Source organism: Lygodium microphyllum, chromosome 24 (assembly GCF_053477565.2).
Source record: "Lygodium microphyllum isolate KBCC chromosome 24, Lygodium_microphyllum_v1.1.10, whole genome shotgun sequence".
In the NCBI taxonomy this organism is placed as follows: Eukaryota; Viridiplantae; Streptophyta; class Polypodiopsida; order Schizaeales; family Lygodiaceae; genus Lygodium; species Lygodium microphyllum.
This window is the reverse complement of record NC_141158.1, coordinates 60,323,181-60,338,537: the sequence shown is the minus strand read 5'-3', so window position 1 is coordinate 60,338,537 and position 15,357 is coordinate 60,323,181.

The following is a 15,357-nucleotide window of genomic DNA, read 5'->3' as shown; positions in this document are numbered from 1 at the left end:
GAGTCTGTTGCACCAGGAGGTAGCTAAACATCAGATGAAGCGGCTGCGTGATCTAAAAGCAAAGAAATATACCTTTAAAAAAGGATAGTTATTTCTATACTATGATGCATGTAGGGAGCTATTTCGAGGGAAGCTAGAACCTAGATGGGATGACCCTTACAAGGTAGTTAGGATAAGTAAAAATAAGTCCATGGATTTACTAGATAATCTACAAGGCATGGAATTTAAAAATAAGGTTAATCTTAATAAGATTAAACCTTATTATTTCTGAGTATGCTAATGCACTAAATGCATTGTAGATCCATGCTGGGGTTGATCTGAGACCTGCAGGAGAGCTTAAATTAGTTGATGGGACAGTTAATCCCTTATTTGGAGCACCCATATCTAGAGCAAAGATATCATCAGGAAAAGCTTATCTGGTGGACCAAAGGATACAAAGTGGTTGAGCAAGAAGACGGTACCTTTGTGTGGGAAATCAAAGTTTTGTGCCATCACTGTTTACAAATTTTGACACACATCCCTATTGAGTCTAATGAAGAAGGTGGGATGGAGTCATTAGTTCATCCTCTAAATATATTGAATTTTGACTATGATAATTATGAATAGAAGAGTTCTTGATGTCTGGCTGTGTAAACCCATTATGGACGTACACATTATACTTTGATGGAGCATCTAGGGGCCCTAATAAAAAAGGGAGTGTTGGAGTAGTTATTCAAGATCCCCGACGTCGAGTTACAATGAAATTAGATGTTCATCTCAGGGTAGGATTCACTAACAACATGGTGGAGTATAAAGCCTTGATTATGGGACTGAATATTGCCTAGAAAGGTGGTATTCGGCGGCGGTTGTTAGTAAAAGGGGATTCCCAGCTGATCTTAAATCAACTAAATGAGACATACACAGTCTGGAATCCTATCCTTTGCATGTATCACCGAACTATTATAATCCTACTTGATGAATTTGAGAGCGTATCTCTTCAGCTGATTCCACATTCTTGGAATCAATTTGTAGATTCATTAGCCAATTTTGCTTGAAGAGGACCTCTTCTTCAATTGTGGTCCTAGTCTTGATGTTGTTATTGATAATGAGACAAGACCTGGTCGCTTGTGGGGAATTTTATTAGACCACGCGTTATATGGCAGGCGATGGTTGGTACGGGTAATGCAAAGAGTGATCGAGACCCATCTACCACTATTATCTTAGACCCATAGGTTTGTTTGACGACATGTTATGCATACCCGTCTTGTTATATATGCAAGAGGGATGGGTCACAACTTGATGCATTTGGTTTAGGGTAGGTGCCCTATTTTTCCCCTTGGAATGGAGCATATTTTTGCATATCTACCTTCTTCCAAGGAGGGATATCTATATGCTGGTTTGCTTGATTTCTTTAGGCCAAGAGGGCCTGTTGCTTTAAGCGTTTTAATGTCTGCTTTCATTAGACCAAGAGGGCCAATTAGTTTTTAATAAAATGTGCTATTTCTTTAGGCCAAGAGGGCCATATATGTGTTTGGTGTAGGTACGCTTAATGGTTTTTTGTTTTAGTGATTGCATCATACAAGTTGACAAAGTCACTAGAGGGAACCTTTGCTACGGAGGAGCTTTTTGTGGCCATTCCAAGTGGTTTCGTCCCTTTCTCAAGTCGTTTTCCTTAAGCAAACAATGATACATGTATCTGTAAGGGTTTCTCTCTTTTTGGTTGTTGGGGACCGACACTCAAGGCATGAAGTCCCAGGTTTAGGTTAGGCATGTCTAGGGGAGGTCTGAGTAGTCATTGCGTACATGCATTGTCAAGCACTGAAAAGACCTGTTTTAGACAACAGTTCTAGTGACCTTGTTTTGCTGACCTGCTAGGCAGCTGTTCTAGGAGTTTCTGTTAGTGTGATGCAGTTAGAAAAGTCAGCCAGCCAAAATGATGATACAATGGAAAAAACTCTAAATATCTAAAAGGATGTATATGAATATACAGAGGTGTGTAAAAAGACATTCTAACCCCTATGAAAATAGAAAAAGGAAAGAATGGAAAATCCTTGAGCAGTTGTTCATTGCCTTGTGAAGGCCCGGTAGGTTCCTGGGTCCGAGACAAGACTCAAGGCCAATGCCTTGTCTTCCTAGGGGTGGCATCTAGTTGAAAATAAAACTAAAAGAAGATTGGAGCGAAAATAAAAGTGAGCATTAGAAAAGGACTAAGTGTCGCCTTGCAAGGGCTTGGTAGGTTCTTGGGTACCAATACAGGACCTAAGGCCGATGCCCTGTTCTTTTTGGGTCACTATACTCAACTCCCTCCTTTTTACACGCCCGAGTATGAAAAATAAAGGCCTAACAGGACAAAATGTGCTCAAAGACAACATTTCTTGATCAAGCTATAGGAGTCCTTGCCTAGGAGGAGCTCCTAGTTGAGTTGTCCTTAATTAAGTAGATAGTTTAGACCACCACTTAGGATGACCTCTTTGATAGTTCTTTTTAGCTTGGCCTTGCTGGAGCATTTGGTTAGTGACTAGCTTTGGGCTTTCTGTTAGATTATGCTAGGCCTACTTCTCATGGATTTCATACCTTGGTTTTGATAGGGGGCAGGGTGGGAGTTATGATGTGTTTTGTTGTGTATTTATTTTGTATCAACTTGATGCTCTTTGTGGTTGTGTTTATGTGCAGATTTGTTCATGGGATTCAATGGGCTGAGTTGCCCGATCCCATGGTTGCCAATGAGCGGTGGATTTTGCCCAGAAAACAGACTCAAAATTTACCCAAAAAATTCACATTTCAAGGAAAAAATAGACTTCGTTGAAGGCGACATGGGCAATTGAGTCAATTTTAAGTAGCAAGCAGTCGGGATAGCAGCAGTGGCGGAGGAAAGCATTGGAGGATAGCGAGTATTCGAGTTATCACTTATATTTTGATGGGCGCATACCTTAGGCATAGAGCCTATATTTTGTCGCGCCTATTTATTGAGGCGTTGGATATTTGTTTATTATTTTGTATGCGCATGGGCGCACGATTATGATATTTGTATTTGGACATTGTATTGGGTACGCCTGATTCTTTGGGCACCGGCCATTAGCTTTATTTCTATTTTGTGCTAAAGCAAACTCAAAAGCCAAAAGCGTGCTATTTTGTAATTTGGGCTATTATTTGAGCTTGAAGATGATTAATACATAAAATACATGCTTTGTGGAGCGCTCACACAAGGCATGGGGGGAGATTGCACCCAATTGTCTCTTGTTCATGTCGTGCATGCTTTTTACCTTGAGTTTTGTGCAAAAAGTAGAGTTCTTTTGTTCTTGGGGACCTTCCAGCATTCACTACGCAAGCATACGGCATCCGATCTGCGCACCAGAAAAAGCACCTTATTTCAAGAGCAAATATAACAAAGTCATTCCAATACAATTTTGGCACAACCAATTAGCCCTTTTGGAAGAACTATTCCATAACATGCACATATAATTGTGATTTGTAGCCCTAAAACTAGGGGGCACCAAGGCAATGCCAATAGCTGCAATGACATCTTTTAACAAAGGCTAATACACAACAGATCAGGCTTCCACTTCCACCCACATTGAGCACTCATGTTGAAGCAATCATGACAAATCTACCATTGGTCTCCATGGCACAATATGGACCAAGCATCTATCAAAGAACAAAGGCACCCTTACCAGATTCAAATCTTCGTCATTCGTTCTTTTTAGGATTAGTAAATAGTAGTAAAATGAAAATGAAAGAAAACAATCTTTTGAATGTATGCCAAAAACGAAAGCGTAACAAATTTTTGAACGTACTGAAAAAAATGAAAACATAAAACCTCAACAAAATCGGATATTTTGAATGGACGGGGGAATGGCACCTTCTCCCATAATTATTTAAGTACAAAGAGATCTATGTCGACTCTTCAGCATGCTACATAGCATGTTTTCTCATTTTATGTCCTTCGTCTTTTTAGTTTATTAAGATTAGATTCAAATCTTCGTCATTCGTTCTTTTTAGGATTAGTAAATAGTAGTGAAATAAAAATGAAAGATAACGATCTTTTGAATGTATGACAAAAACAAAAGCGTAACAAAATTTTAAACGTATTGAGAAAAATGAAAACATAAAATTTCAACAAAGTGGATATTTTAAATGGATGGGAGAATGACACCTCCTCCAATAATTATTTAATTATGAAGAGATTTGTACCAACTTGTCGACATGCTATATAGCATGTTTTCTCATTTCATTTAGTTTTTTTTTAAGTTTTCAAAGTATTGTTATTGTTTATTGATTTCATTTATTTATTTTATTAGAATTGCTATTAAGAAGAAAAAAATCATCATCCTTGCACGTTTTTAAAAAAAAACTATCTTTTAAAAAAATGAAATTACAAAGTATAGCATGTCTGTCCGTAAACAATATTGTTTTCATCAGCATCAATGGATGCTACGAAGAAACAAAGCCACAAGGCATCCTTCAGGACTTCTAGAAAAAGGAAAACTATGGCTTTTAGAAAAACATCACTAAAGCCATTTGCTGCAACTTGGTACAATATTAAAAAATTTGAATAATCTTGGGTGATAGAATGTGAAAGCATAATTGAAATATTAATAATGTGTGAATCCTGTGGTATCGTCACAATGCAACACCATGCTCTCAACTCGCTAAAGAACGATCCATCTACATAAGAAATACAAGTTAAAATTGCTTTGTCAAGCACTATTCTCATCCTTGCATACCAACAACACGGAGTCAATATGATGATAACTAAATGCCAACCATGTATTGCAAAGAAAGAGAGAAACAAATACGTGGTGTCACTCTCACCAGACTACACAAAATGAATTCTCAATGCAAAGCTGTTACAACTTCAACTATTGAGCATCATTGATACATCCATCTCGATCTGCAAAACAATAAGAGTGATTGCAAATGAAACCTTGGACTATCGATCTATTCTTGATAACCCTCTAGTCTCTTTGGAATGATGGGTCGCTTTGGCAGCCATCTAGTAGAATTGACTTGACTGCATCTGATATTGCGGATGTATTTGCTTTCAACATGCTACATAATCCACTGATCTAGAAGTATATGGCTAAAGCAAAACATCCACATCCAAGGACAGGGCTTTGCATCCTCAATAGGCAATCTATCGAAAGGATTATAGAGCTCCATCGTGAAAGCTCTCCATTCAATCCAATGCTCCAAGCAGACTACGAGAATGAAAGATGCTATAGTTTTGCTTGAAAATGAAGTCAAGTCAAGCCGACGATATGCATTCCAAAGAGCTGATCAACACGAGTTTGCATGCATCATATTATGTAATAATAAGTGCCTTGTTGAAAGAACGATGATGTTTAGGACAGACGGCTTGCTTGCAAGAACCTCACCCTACCTAGATATCACCTTGGAAAATGCAATGTTTCCGTTCTTATTCTCACTTAGCTATAGTGCCTACTACTACGACCAAAAGAAATGTGAATGTTAAAATCACGATCTGTTACTCGAACTACATATATATACATATTCTCATTTCGACATCTTCCATATATTTAAACGCAAAAACTTATCTACAAATGTACTTAGCTTCGAAACACGACGCATGTCTAAACACCATCAATAAAACTACTACATAACAAACATGCAAGAACTACATATAGAACTTCAAACTCCTTTACTGAACTACACATATCAAACTAGTTGCTCAAGCCGCAAGTGATGCACAGATCAGATGATGTATGCTCGCGTAGTGAGCGCCGGAAGGTCCCCAAGAACAAAAGAACTCTACTTTTTACACAAAACTCAAGGTAGAAAGCATGCACGACATGAACAAGAGACCAATCGAATACAATCTCCCCCCATGCCTTGTGTGAGCGCTCCACAAAGCATGTATTTTATGTATTAATAATCTTCAAGCTCAAATAATAGCCCAAATTACAAAATAGCACGCTTTTGGCTTTTGAGTTTGCTTTAGCACAAAAAAGAAATAAAGCTAATGGGCGGGCGCCCAAAGAGTCAGGAAAACCCAATACGATGTCCAAATACAAATATCATAATCGTGCGTCCATGCGCATACAAAATAATAAATAAATATCCAATGCCTTAATAAATAGGTACGACAAAATATAGGCGCCATGCCTAAGGTATATGCCCATCAAAATATAAGTGATAACTCGAATACACACTATCCTCCAATGCTTTTCTCCGCCACTACTGCTATCTCTACACATCAACTGAAGCATTCACAATCGTTAGTAAAATAATACAATTAAACCGACAAAAGTGAATACCTAGCAGTCTTCAGCTACATAAATAAATCAACTGGTTAGAAATCAATTCTAACCTTAATTTATCACGAGTGCGCACTCTAAACTCATAAATGTTTATTAATTTAATATGTATTTTGCGAAATCACCCACTATGGAATCACCCGTGTACACACTAAATTAATGAAACGCCCGAAAAGGATAGGCATCCCCATCAACTTCTCGCACAAAGAATCTACTTTGTGTATGAGTCTCGATCAACAAAGTTTATGGAATCCACCGTAAAACCTCACGGAATCCACCGTGGCATGGAATCCACCGTAAAATATGCCTCCTGGCATCATGTGTCTGTGGTTTAGAAATAGTGTAAGCACATAAAAGATCTAAAATAGTACTGTTAGTGGCTTCTGTTTGTCCATTAGTTTCTTGATGAAATGTAGATGAGAAATCAATCTTTGTTCTTAGGTTAGCAAATAAAGTAATCCAAAAGTTATTACAAAATCTAGAATCACGGTCAGAAATAATAACTTTTGGTAATCCATGATTAGTAAAAACAGTTTTTAAAAATAATTGTGCTGCCTGAGATGCTGTTAAAGTTTTCTTGCATGGAATGAAATATGCTTGTTTACTAAACCTGTCTACCACAGTCCAAATCATATCATGGTTAGCTTTAATATTAGGTAAACCAGTAATAAAGTATCATCAAAGAATACTATAACACAATGCTGATATTTCAAAAATATGTGATTCATCATTCTACTAAATGTAGCAGGTGTATTAGTCAATCCAAAAGGCATTACTAAAAATTCATAATGACCAAATTGTGTTCTAAATACAGTCTTAAATATATCAGATTTATCTAATCTCACTTGATGATAACCAGATTTAAGATCTATTTTACTAAATATAGCAGAACCTTGTAGTTTATCCATAAGATCATCTACCCTAGGAATTGGATATCTATTCTTTACAATAATCTTATTTAGGGCATGATAATCTATACACATGCGATAAGTATTATTCTTCTTTACCAACAAAATAGGTACGCCAAATGGAGAACTACTAGGTCTGATTAATCCTCTGTTTAATAATTCCTCAACTTGATTTTGAATTTCTTTATGTTCAATCTGGTTATGCCTATATGGTGCTTTACAGGGTGGTTGTGTACAAGGAATTAAATCTATTTTGTGGTCTTTAGGACGTGAAGAAGATAGTCTAGGTGGTAAATCTTCAGCAAAACAATCTTTAAATTGTGCAATGAATTCTTTATGCCTAGGGTGCATATGTTTTTCTTTAGCTTGAAGTTCATTCATCCAGATTAGATAAGATTTACTACTTTTGCGTAATGCACATTTAGCTTGAGTATGAGTAAGCAGTGGAAAATTATTAGATGCGTGCATACCATACAATGTAATGTGTTTTCCTTAAAAATAAATTTTAATTGAATGCGTGGAATAATCTATGTCAGGATTATGCTGATGACGCCAAGGCATACCTAAGATAATATCACTGGACTATAATGGTACAACTAAAAAATTCATTCTTTCAGTGTATTCACCAATTTGAATTTCTAAATCATGTACATCTTATGTTCCATTATACCTTGTGCCTAAGAATGATGTTTTAATGCAATAATGCGTAGGAACAGTTTGTAATTTCAATTCTTTCACTAACTTTGCATAAATAAAATCATGTGTACTACCATCATCATGCAAAATAATCTTTTCTTTTCCATGTACTAAACATTTCATTATCAACAAAGAATGTGGAGTTGGCATACCTGGTAAAGTATCCGAAGGAGTAGCAATGTCGTCCTCATCTTCCGTAAAGTTAGGCATTTTCTCGTGTTCTTCATCTTCCATTGCTCCAAGATAGTTGATATGGATAGGTGGCTTCTTTGATTGGCAGTTGGCTACTAGATGTCTAGGTTAATGGCATTTGTAACACACTATAGATTTGTCTTTAGATACATTGTTTGCAATGGCAGGAGGTCTAGGAATATTAGGATTTGGCTGTGAAGATGGCTTAGGGTTTTGATTGGTATTTGATGGCAAAAGAGATGGTTTTGTCCAAGACTTACGGAAAGATGATGAAGGAAATCGACTTTGATTGAATCTTCTAAAATTTGAATTGAATTGCTTTGAACCATAGTTACCATTTGCTTGTTATGGACGCTTGTCTCTTCCTCGAATCTTGTCTTCAGTGTCATGAGCTAAAGAAATTGGAGGAAGGAAATTATGTATAAACTTCTTTTTGAAACTCTCCCAGGTAGTAGGACAATCTATGCTCTTACGAACCACGGTCCACCAAAGAGAGGCTCTATCCACTAAATGATTAGTGACACACTTGATTTTATCTTTTTCAGCGTATGTCTCTTCATGAAAGTAATCATCAAACTGACTGATGAATGCAAGAATAGTCTTTCCATCTCGAGTTCCATTGAAAGTACGGAATTTGAAATTTCTTTTACTTATCTTTGTTTCTTTGTGGATGGATTGAGCTTCGAGAGTCGCATCGATAGTACGTCAGATAAGATCTTCGGGTTGTGGTCCATCTTTGTCGGTAGTCGATCGTTGTAAATTGGCCAATTGAACTTGCAAGGCTAGCCGAGCTCTTCGTTCTTCATCCAACTGTATCATAATTAAATCCAATTTCTGTTCCATCGTAGATTCAGGAAGATCACCTTCAGCCATTAAATCATCCATATTTTGTTCCGTCATCATGTAAAAATTCAAAAGACCTCGCACTCTCAAAATCCAATTAGCGGGATGAGCGTAGCTCAAAGTTGGGTGTACAAGGCTTATAGATTTTTGTTTGGCTTTCACGGTCTTCGACTTTTGTGGTTGCGGGATTTGAAATCTTCGTAAAATCTGTGTATGACCTTCTGTGTGTATTGAAATTGATTTAGCAAGTCTGTGTATGCGAACAGAGTCTTCCAAGTAATAACTTTGCAATTCAGTGCTTCTGCGCAAGAACACTTCTTATGGGAGTTTTTGGCATAAGTCAGTTTTGACCTCTGCTGACTTGCAGAACTTGCAGAGTTGCAGAACTTAATGTACTTGACAAACTTGAAGATTTTTGTGACTTGAAACTTGGTTGATTAAGCTTGTAGCTTAGTCTGTTACAAACGATGAATATTAGGGGGGAGGGGCCGATTTTTTCGTCGCCAATTGCTGACGCAACATGCCACGATACCTCAATCGTCAAATTCGTGGCTTGAAGCTTTTAATAAGCTTCTTTTAAGCTTATGACTAAGCTTAGTTAACTTTGAGATTAAGCTTTTATGAATTGGTAGCTATGGAGGCTTACTGTCTCTGTTTAAAAAAAACTTGATAGAAGAGATGTAGGAGTGGTTCTCCGCTTCCTCAGGCCGGTCCTTCCCGATCAGAGGCTATAGACAGAGGTTCTTTAACGCCAGGAATCCACCTGTATCGACCGTTCGTGATGAAACTGACTGTAGAGCTCGATCGTTCCAGGAGCTCCGCCTTCACGCAAGATGGGTAGTGATTGGAAGCTCTTGATCTCAGCTTCGCTCTGATACCACTGGTGTACAGATCGGATGTTGTATGCTCGCGTAGTGAGCGTCGGAAGGTTCCCAAGAACAAAAGAACTCTACTTTTTGCACAAAACTCAAGGTAGAAACCATGCATGACATGAATAAGAGACCAATTGGGTGCAATCTCTCCCCATGCCTTATGTGAGTGCTCCACAAAGCATGTATTTTATGTATTAATCATCTTTAAGCTCAAATAATAGCCCAAATTACAAAATAGCACGCTTTTAGCTTTTGAGTTTGCTTTAGCACAAAATAGAAATAAAGCTAATGGGCGGGCGCCCAAAGAGTCAGGCCTACCCAATACAATGTCCAAATACAAATATCATAATCGTGCACCCATGCGCATACAAAATAATAAATAAATATCCAACATCTTAATAAATAGGCGCTATGCCTAAGGTATGCGTCCATCAAAATATAAGTGTTAACTCGAATACACACTATCCTCCAATACTTTCATCCGCCACTACTGCTATCTCTACACATCAACTGAAGCATTCACAATCGTTAGTAAAATAATACAATTAAACCGATAAAAGTGAATACCTAGCAGTCTTCAGCTACATAAATAAATCAACTGGTTAGAAATCAATCCTAACCTTAATTTATCACGAGTGCGCACTCTAAACTCATAAACGTTTATTAATTTAATATGTATTTTGCGAAATCACCCGCTATGGAATTACCCATGTACACACAATTAATGAAACGCCCGAAAGGGATAGGCGTCCCCATTAACTTCTCGCACAAAGAATCCACTTTATGTATGAGCCCTAGTCAACAAACTTTACGGAATCCACTGTGGCACAGAATCCACTGTGAAATATGCCTCCTGGCATCAGCAAGGGTTCCTCAGAATTAGTGATCAAGGCATCAGGAGTGTATTTGCTACGTTTAACAAGTGGCTAAGCGTCAAAACATAGCTAATTCTCAAGAAAATGTGCAATCGTCTAAGTAGAAGGAGCCATTTCTTCCCTCCTAGTCTACCTCTAAATCAGGCCACTAAAGCCTCACCACTCGATCAATGAACTCCATGTTTAGCTCTATCATAGTGCGGGTCACTTACTGTCTCTCTCTCTCTCTTTCTCTCTCTCTCTCTCATAAAATTAAAGGTCTAGCCTATCTATCCCTTACGATGCACATAACAATCAACAGGTCATAGAATCCGTTGGAGCCTGCGGTACTGTCCACAAAGCACAAATTACTTCCCTATTTTCCCAGCCGCAGCTTGCACCTGCCTTCCCTTTCACCCAATTGCAACATGCACCTTACCCTTCATTCCATGTATGTGTCTCTATTTGTCACGCTGCTACATCATGACTGCAAGCTAGTGCATGTGCAGGAAATCCGGGTTGTAGAGCTTAAAATTGCACAGTCACGTTCTCCATGTCTTGCTTTGTCTATCTTTCCTGCCACATCTGGCCTATGCCTGTAGCGTCTACCCTAGTGCTCCTCCCTCCCTAGCATGAAGTCATGGCCATTGCCCTAGATGTGGTGCAAAGTTCAAGATCAATGCCGATCATGGATGCTCTCTCTCTCTCTCTCTCTCTCTCTCTCTCTCTCTCTCTCTCTCTCTCTCTCTCTCTCTCTCTCTCTCTCTCTCTCTCTCTCTCTCTCTCTCTCTCTCTCTCTCTCTCTCTCCATATACTATTTCCCCCTGCGGAGGTCCCAATACGCCCCACCCAAGGGGCAACTATCATATTTGCCTTTGGATGTGCATATTTGGTAGTTCTCGCAAGAAGGAGATGTTATCTTCCGAGGAGAGATGTTATCTTCCGAGGAGACCTTAATGTTAGAACAACCTCCCACCTCTTTGATGCATGGGAGGAGATACTACCAGAGCAAGATGTGTAGCTCTACAATTGGAGAGGAAATCTCAAGATATAGGGGAAGTAATTGAATATGGGAGGTAGTTTGTGGAGATGGGCACAACACACAGATTGACCATCCTTAATGAACTGGATAGAGGGTTCATGGCCTGGCTAGATACCCTCTCTGCCACTTTCACATGTAATCCCCATTGACACGGTGCAAGCACAATAGACTTACTCTACAGATTTTGATATCTCACATTCAAGACCTCTTAGTATCACCATGCTCCTTGGAGCTGTAGTGGACCATGCCTGCCTATCATTCACCATTGACCTCTAGTTTAGTGATATGCATACCCACCATGCAGCTCACTAACACCCAAGATACCTCGTTTAAAGAGAGAGGATATCTATCTATGAGGCAAAGATCCTCAAATTGTTACATGATGCAAACCTCAATGTTCCCTTATAAGAGCTAAGTCAACAATTCAACAAGGCCCTACACATAGCTACAGATGTAGCCTTCCCATACTTGTGATCCACATAGAGAGCCCCCATTGAGATGACACCTCAAAAGAATTGGTATGATGACGAGTGCCACAAGACCATAGCACAGCCACCGAGACAATAGCACTTGGTCCACTACCCATAAGTACTAACATATATTCTTTGAATGTCTCACACAACAAAAAAATACAACATTATTGGCCTAGCTGGAGCGAGTCCTATATCAACTATTCTTGAACCAACTCTAGAGAGACTTGGAGGCTTTTTCAGATAGCATTGTATGGCCCCACCTATTACATTCACCGCTAGAGAGGAGGACTATGCATCTAGTCTTTATATTGTAGAGGGTCAACCTCCTCTTCCTAATCCACCAAAGCCTTGTTTAGAGACCACCACTTTCTTTAAAAGAGTAGAGTTTGAGAGGCTACTGATAGATTCAACCAAAGGAAAGGCATAAGATCATGATGGATAAGTCTTTGAGCATCTAATTCATGCTAGAGATTTAGTGGCAAGTTCTTAGCTTATATGTTTAACAAAGCCACATGCAAAAGCTTCCTAGAGAGTTAGAGCAAGAACACTGTTGTGCCTATCCTCAAGCCAAGGGAGCCTATTTTACCTAGTAATAATCGGACTATCATGGTTGAGTATACATTGGCTAAGCTATAGGCTTCCATGCTTGAGCATGAGTTGAGTAGGGACACACTAGCTTTACGAAATGCTTCTCCACATTGGATCACATTCTCACACTCCCAAGTGATCAATGAGGGAAGGGCCCACAACTGACGGACTTACTACTACTTTGTGGACTTTTGCAAAGCCTTTAACACAATGCCGAGAGAGAAGTTAATATACAAATTACATGCCATGGGAATTCGAAAAGAGCTAAATAAGGATATTATGCAATTGTATGAGAGGGATGTGGACAAAATACGTACACCTAAGGACCTTTCAATAACTATCTACTCCACCATTTGGGTGAAGCAAGGATGCCCCCTCTCTGCAACATTATTTGGCATGTAGGTTGATGGGAATGTTAATTATATCTCATAGGAGACAAAGAAGCTCTGCTAGCTAGCACCTACAGACCTCTCATGATATATGCAAATGACATGTATTGATAGGTGACTCTCTAGAGGGACTACAAAGACCTTGGATGCAATACACTGCTATGCATTGGATAGTGGGCTTTCAATGAGCCTTGGTAAAACCAAGTTAATGTTATTTAATACTACACCAAAATGGGTTAGGAGATCAACACCTAAACCCACATATGGTTAGTTGTTGGAGTATGTGGATTCTTATACGTACCATGTAGACTTATTCATAGGGCCCACCTTAACTATGTGAGAGGCAACATACATTAGACTAAGCCACAAAATGCACAAAATTAGGTGGTTTGGAAAAGAGCTACTCACATGTAAAGTCCCAAGAACCATGCACCAAGTCATCGCTATTTGATACACTATTCACATCGCACTGCCCTCTGAAGTATAGACATGGGGATCCAATCTTGCCCACCACAACAGATCAAGGGACACTTATGATGGAAGGAATTTGATGGAGAGACCTCTGGTGTCCATGATATCTAGGATGATCATATGTAAGACCTCAGTTCCACATGAGATTATCATAGCTAAGCTAACAATGACGACAATTGCGATAGAGACCCTCACGAGTAAAGACCTCTAGTGTCCATGATATCTAGGTTGGAGTTGGATAGAGAGACCTTTGGTGTCCATGATATCTAGGATGATCATATATAAAGCCTCAGTTTCACATGAGATTATCATAGCTAAGCTAATGACAACAAAAATTGCGATAAAGGCCCTCACCGAATTGATCATGTACAGACAGCCTATGGGGCTTACTCAAACACAAATATACACAGTTGGCTCTTGAGTCCTCCAAGCATCTTGCTAGAGAGTCATACTTCATATTGGTATGTGCAAATGTCAACCTAGTTTAAGCTATATGGATTTAGCATGGATAGCTTACCCCCCCATCCAATACTCCCTTGGTGCACCATCTCTTGATTTGAGCAAGTTAGAAATTCATAGGATTATTAAGATGGATATTGCTTAGTTGGATATCGCGCCGAACATGGTTCATACCAATACAAGAGCGGAGGATGAAAATTTCTACAGATCTTTCACATGGGACTAGATGTACTACTAACCCGGTGCACACATCACATCAATGTGAGAAGCAATACATCTTCCATTGCCCAACTTACTATGAGATCTCATGCAATTTGCACTCTCATTAGAGAGATTTTGATCACCATCGAGTCATAGATTTAATTGATCAATATGCCTTGGTCTCCTCATCCTTGACTTACAATCACTTCCTAGCATACTCCTCAGGAGTACAAGTGCTCCAAGACACCAAGACCCTTACTAAAGGTAGGTCACATGGGAGACTCAATACCTCACTACAACTATAACCCAAGTCCACACAATAGACTCACCACAACAATTCACACACATACAAGTACTAATGATCGCTCATTGATGGAGCCATTTAGCTCACTTGATCTAGACATACCTAAGCCTCAACAAAAATGCCAATGATATCTTCAAAGGAGAATAAAAGAGATTATTGCTCAAGCTAGGCCCTCCATATCAACATGACATTGTACCATCTGGAGCTCACTATTAATGGATAAACTTTTATGCTTTATGCATAGCCTTAGTTTCCTTCTTGTTTACTTTGTGCTATATGTTTCGCTCAAAAAAATGTACCATCATACACATGATCATAAGTCATGGTCTCATAAGTCATTTTGGCCTTTTGCAAATGTTAATATATCATTTCATTTCATTTCCATATGGCATTGTATTTCATCCTAATTAATAGCACCAAACACTATCCCAAAGAGGCCATTTCCTCGCACACAAATGTGAGCTTTCACTCAACATTGTAAAAGATTGTCGTCTCTGGAAGTGGGAGCTATAGAGGAGTAAGGGATAAGGCATGAAGATATGACCCTTATGCAAATCCACATCTTCACCTTGGAATTAATAGGGAGCCATTAAAGAGAAATTAAAACACTAATCGTGAGGAATAGGATGCAAGACATGGTTGCCACCATTGCTTTGGTGGAAAGAGAGAATGTCAAGGAAAGGCAATCAAGATCATAATCTATTAACAAATTATAAAATGTTATAACATTGTCATTCTTAATTTTGTGCCAAGGAAAATTCACCCAATCTTTTCCCTGTGGAACAAGGCAAGTCAAAAACTCTATAGAACC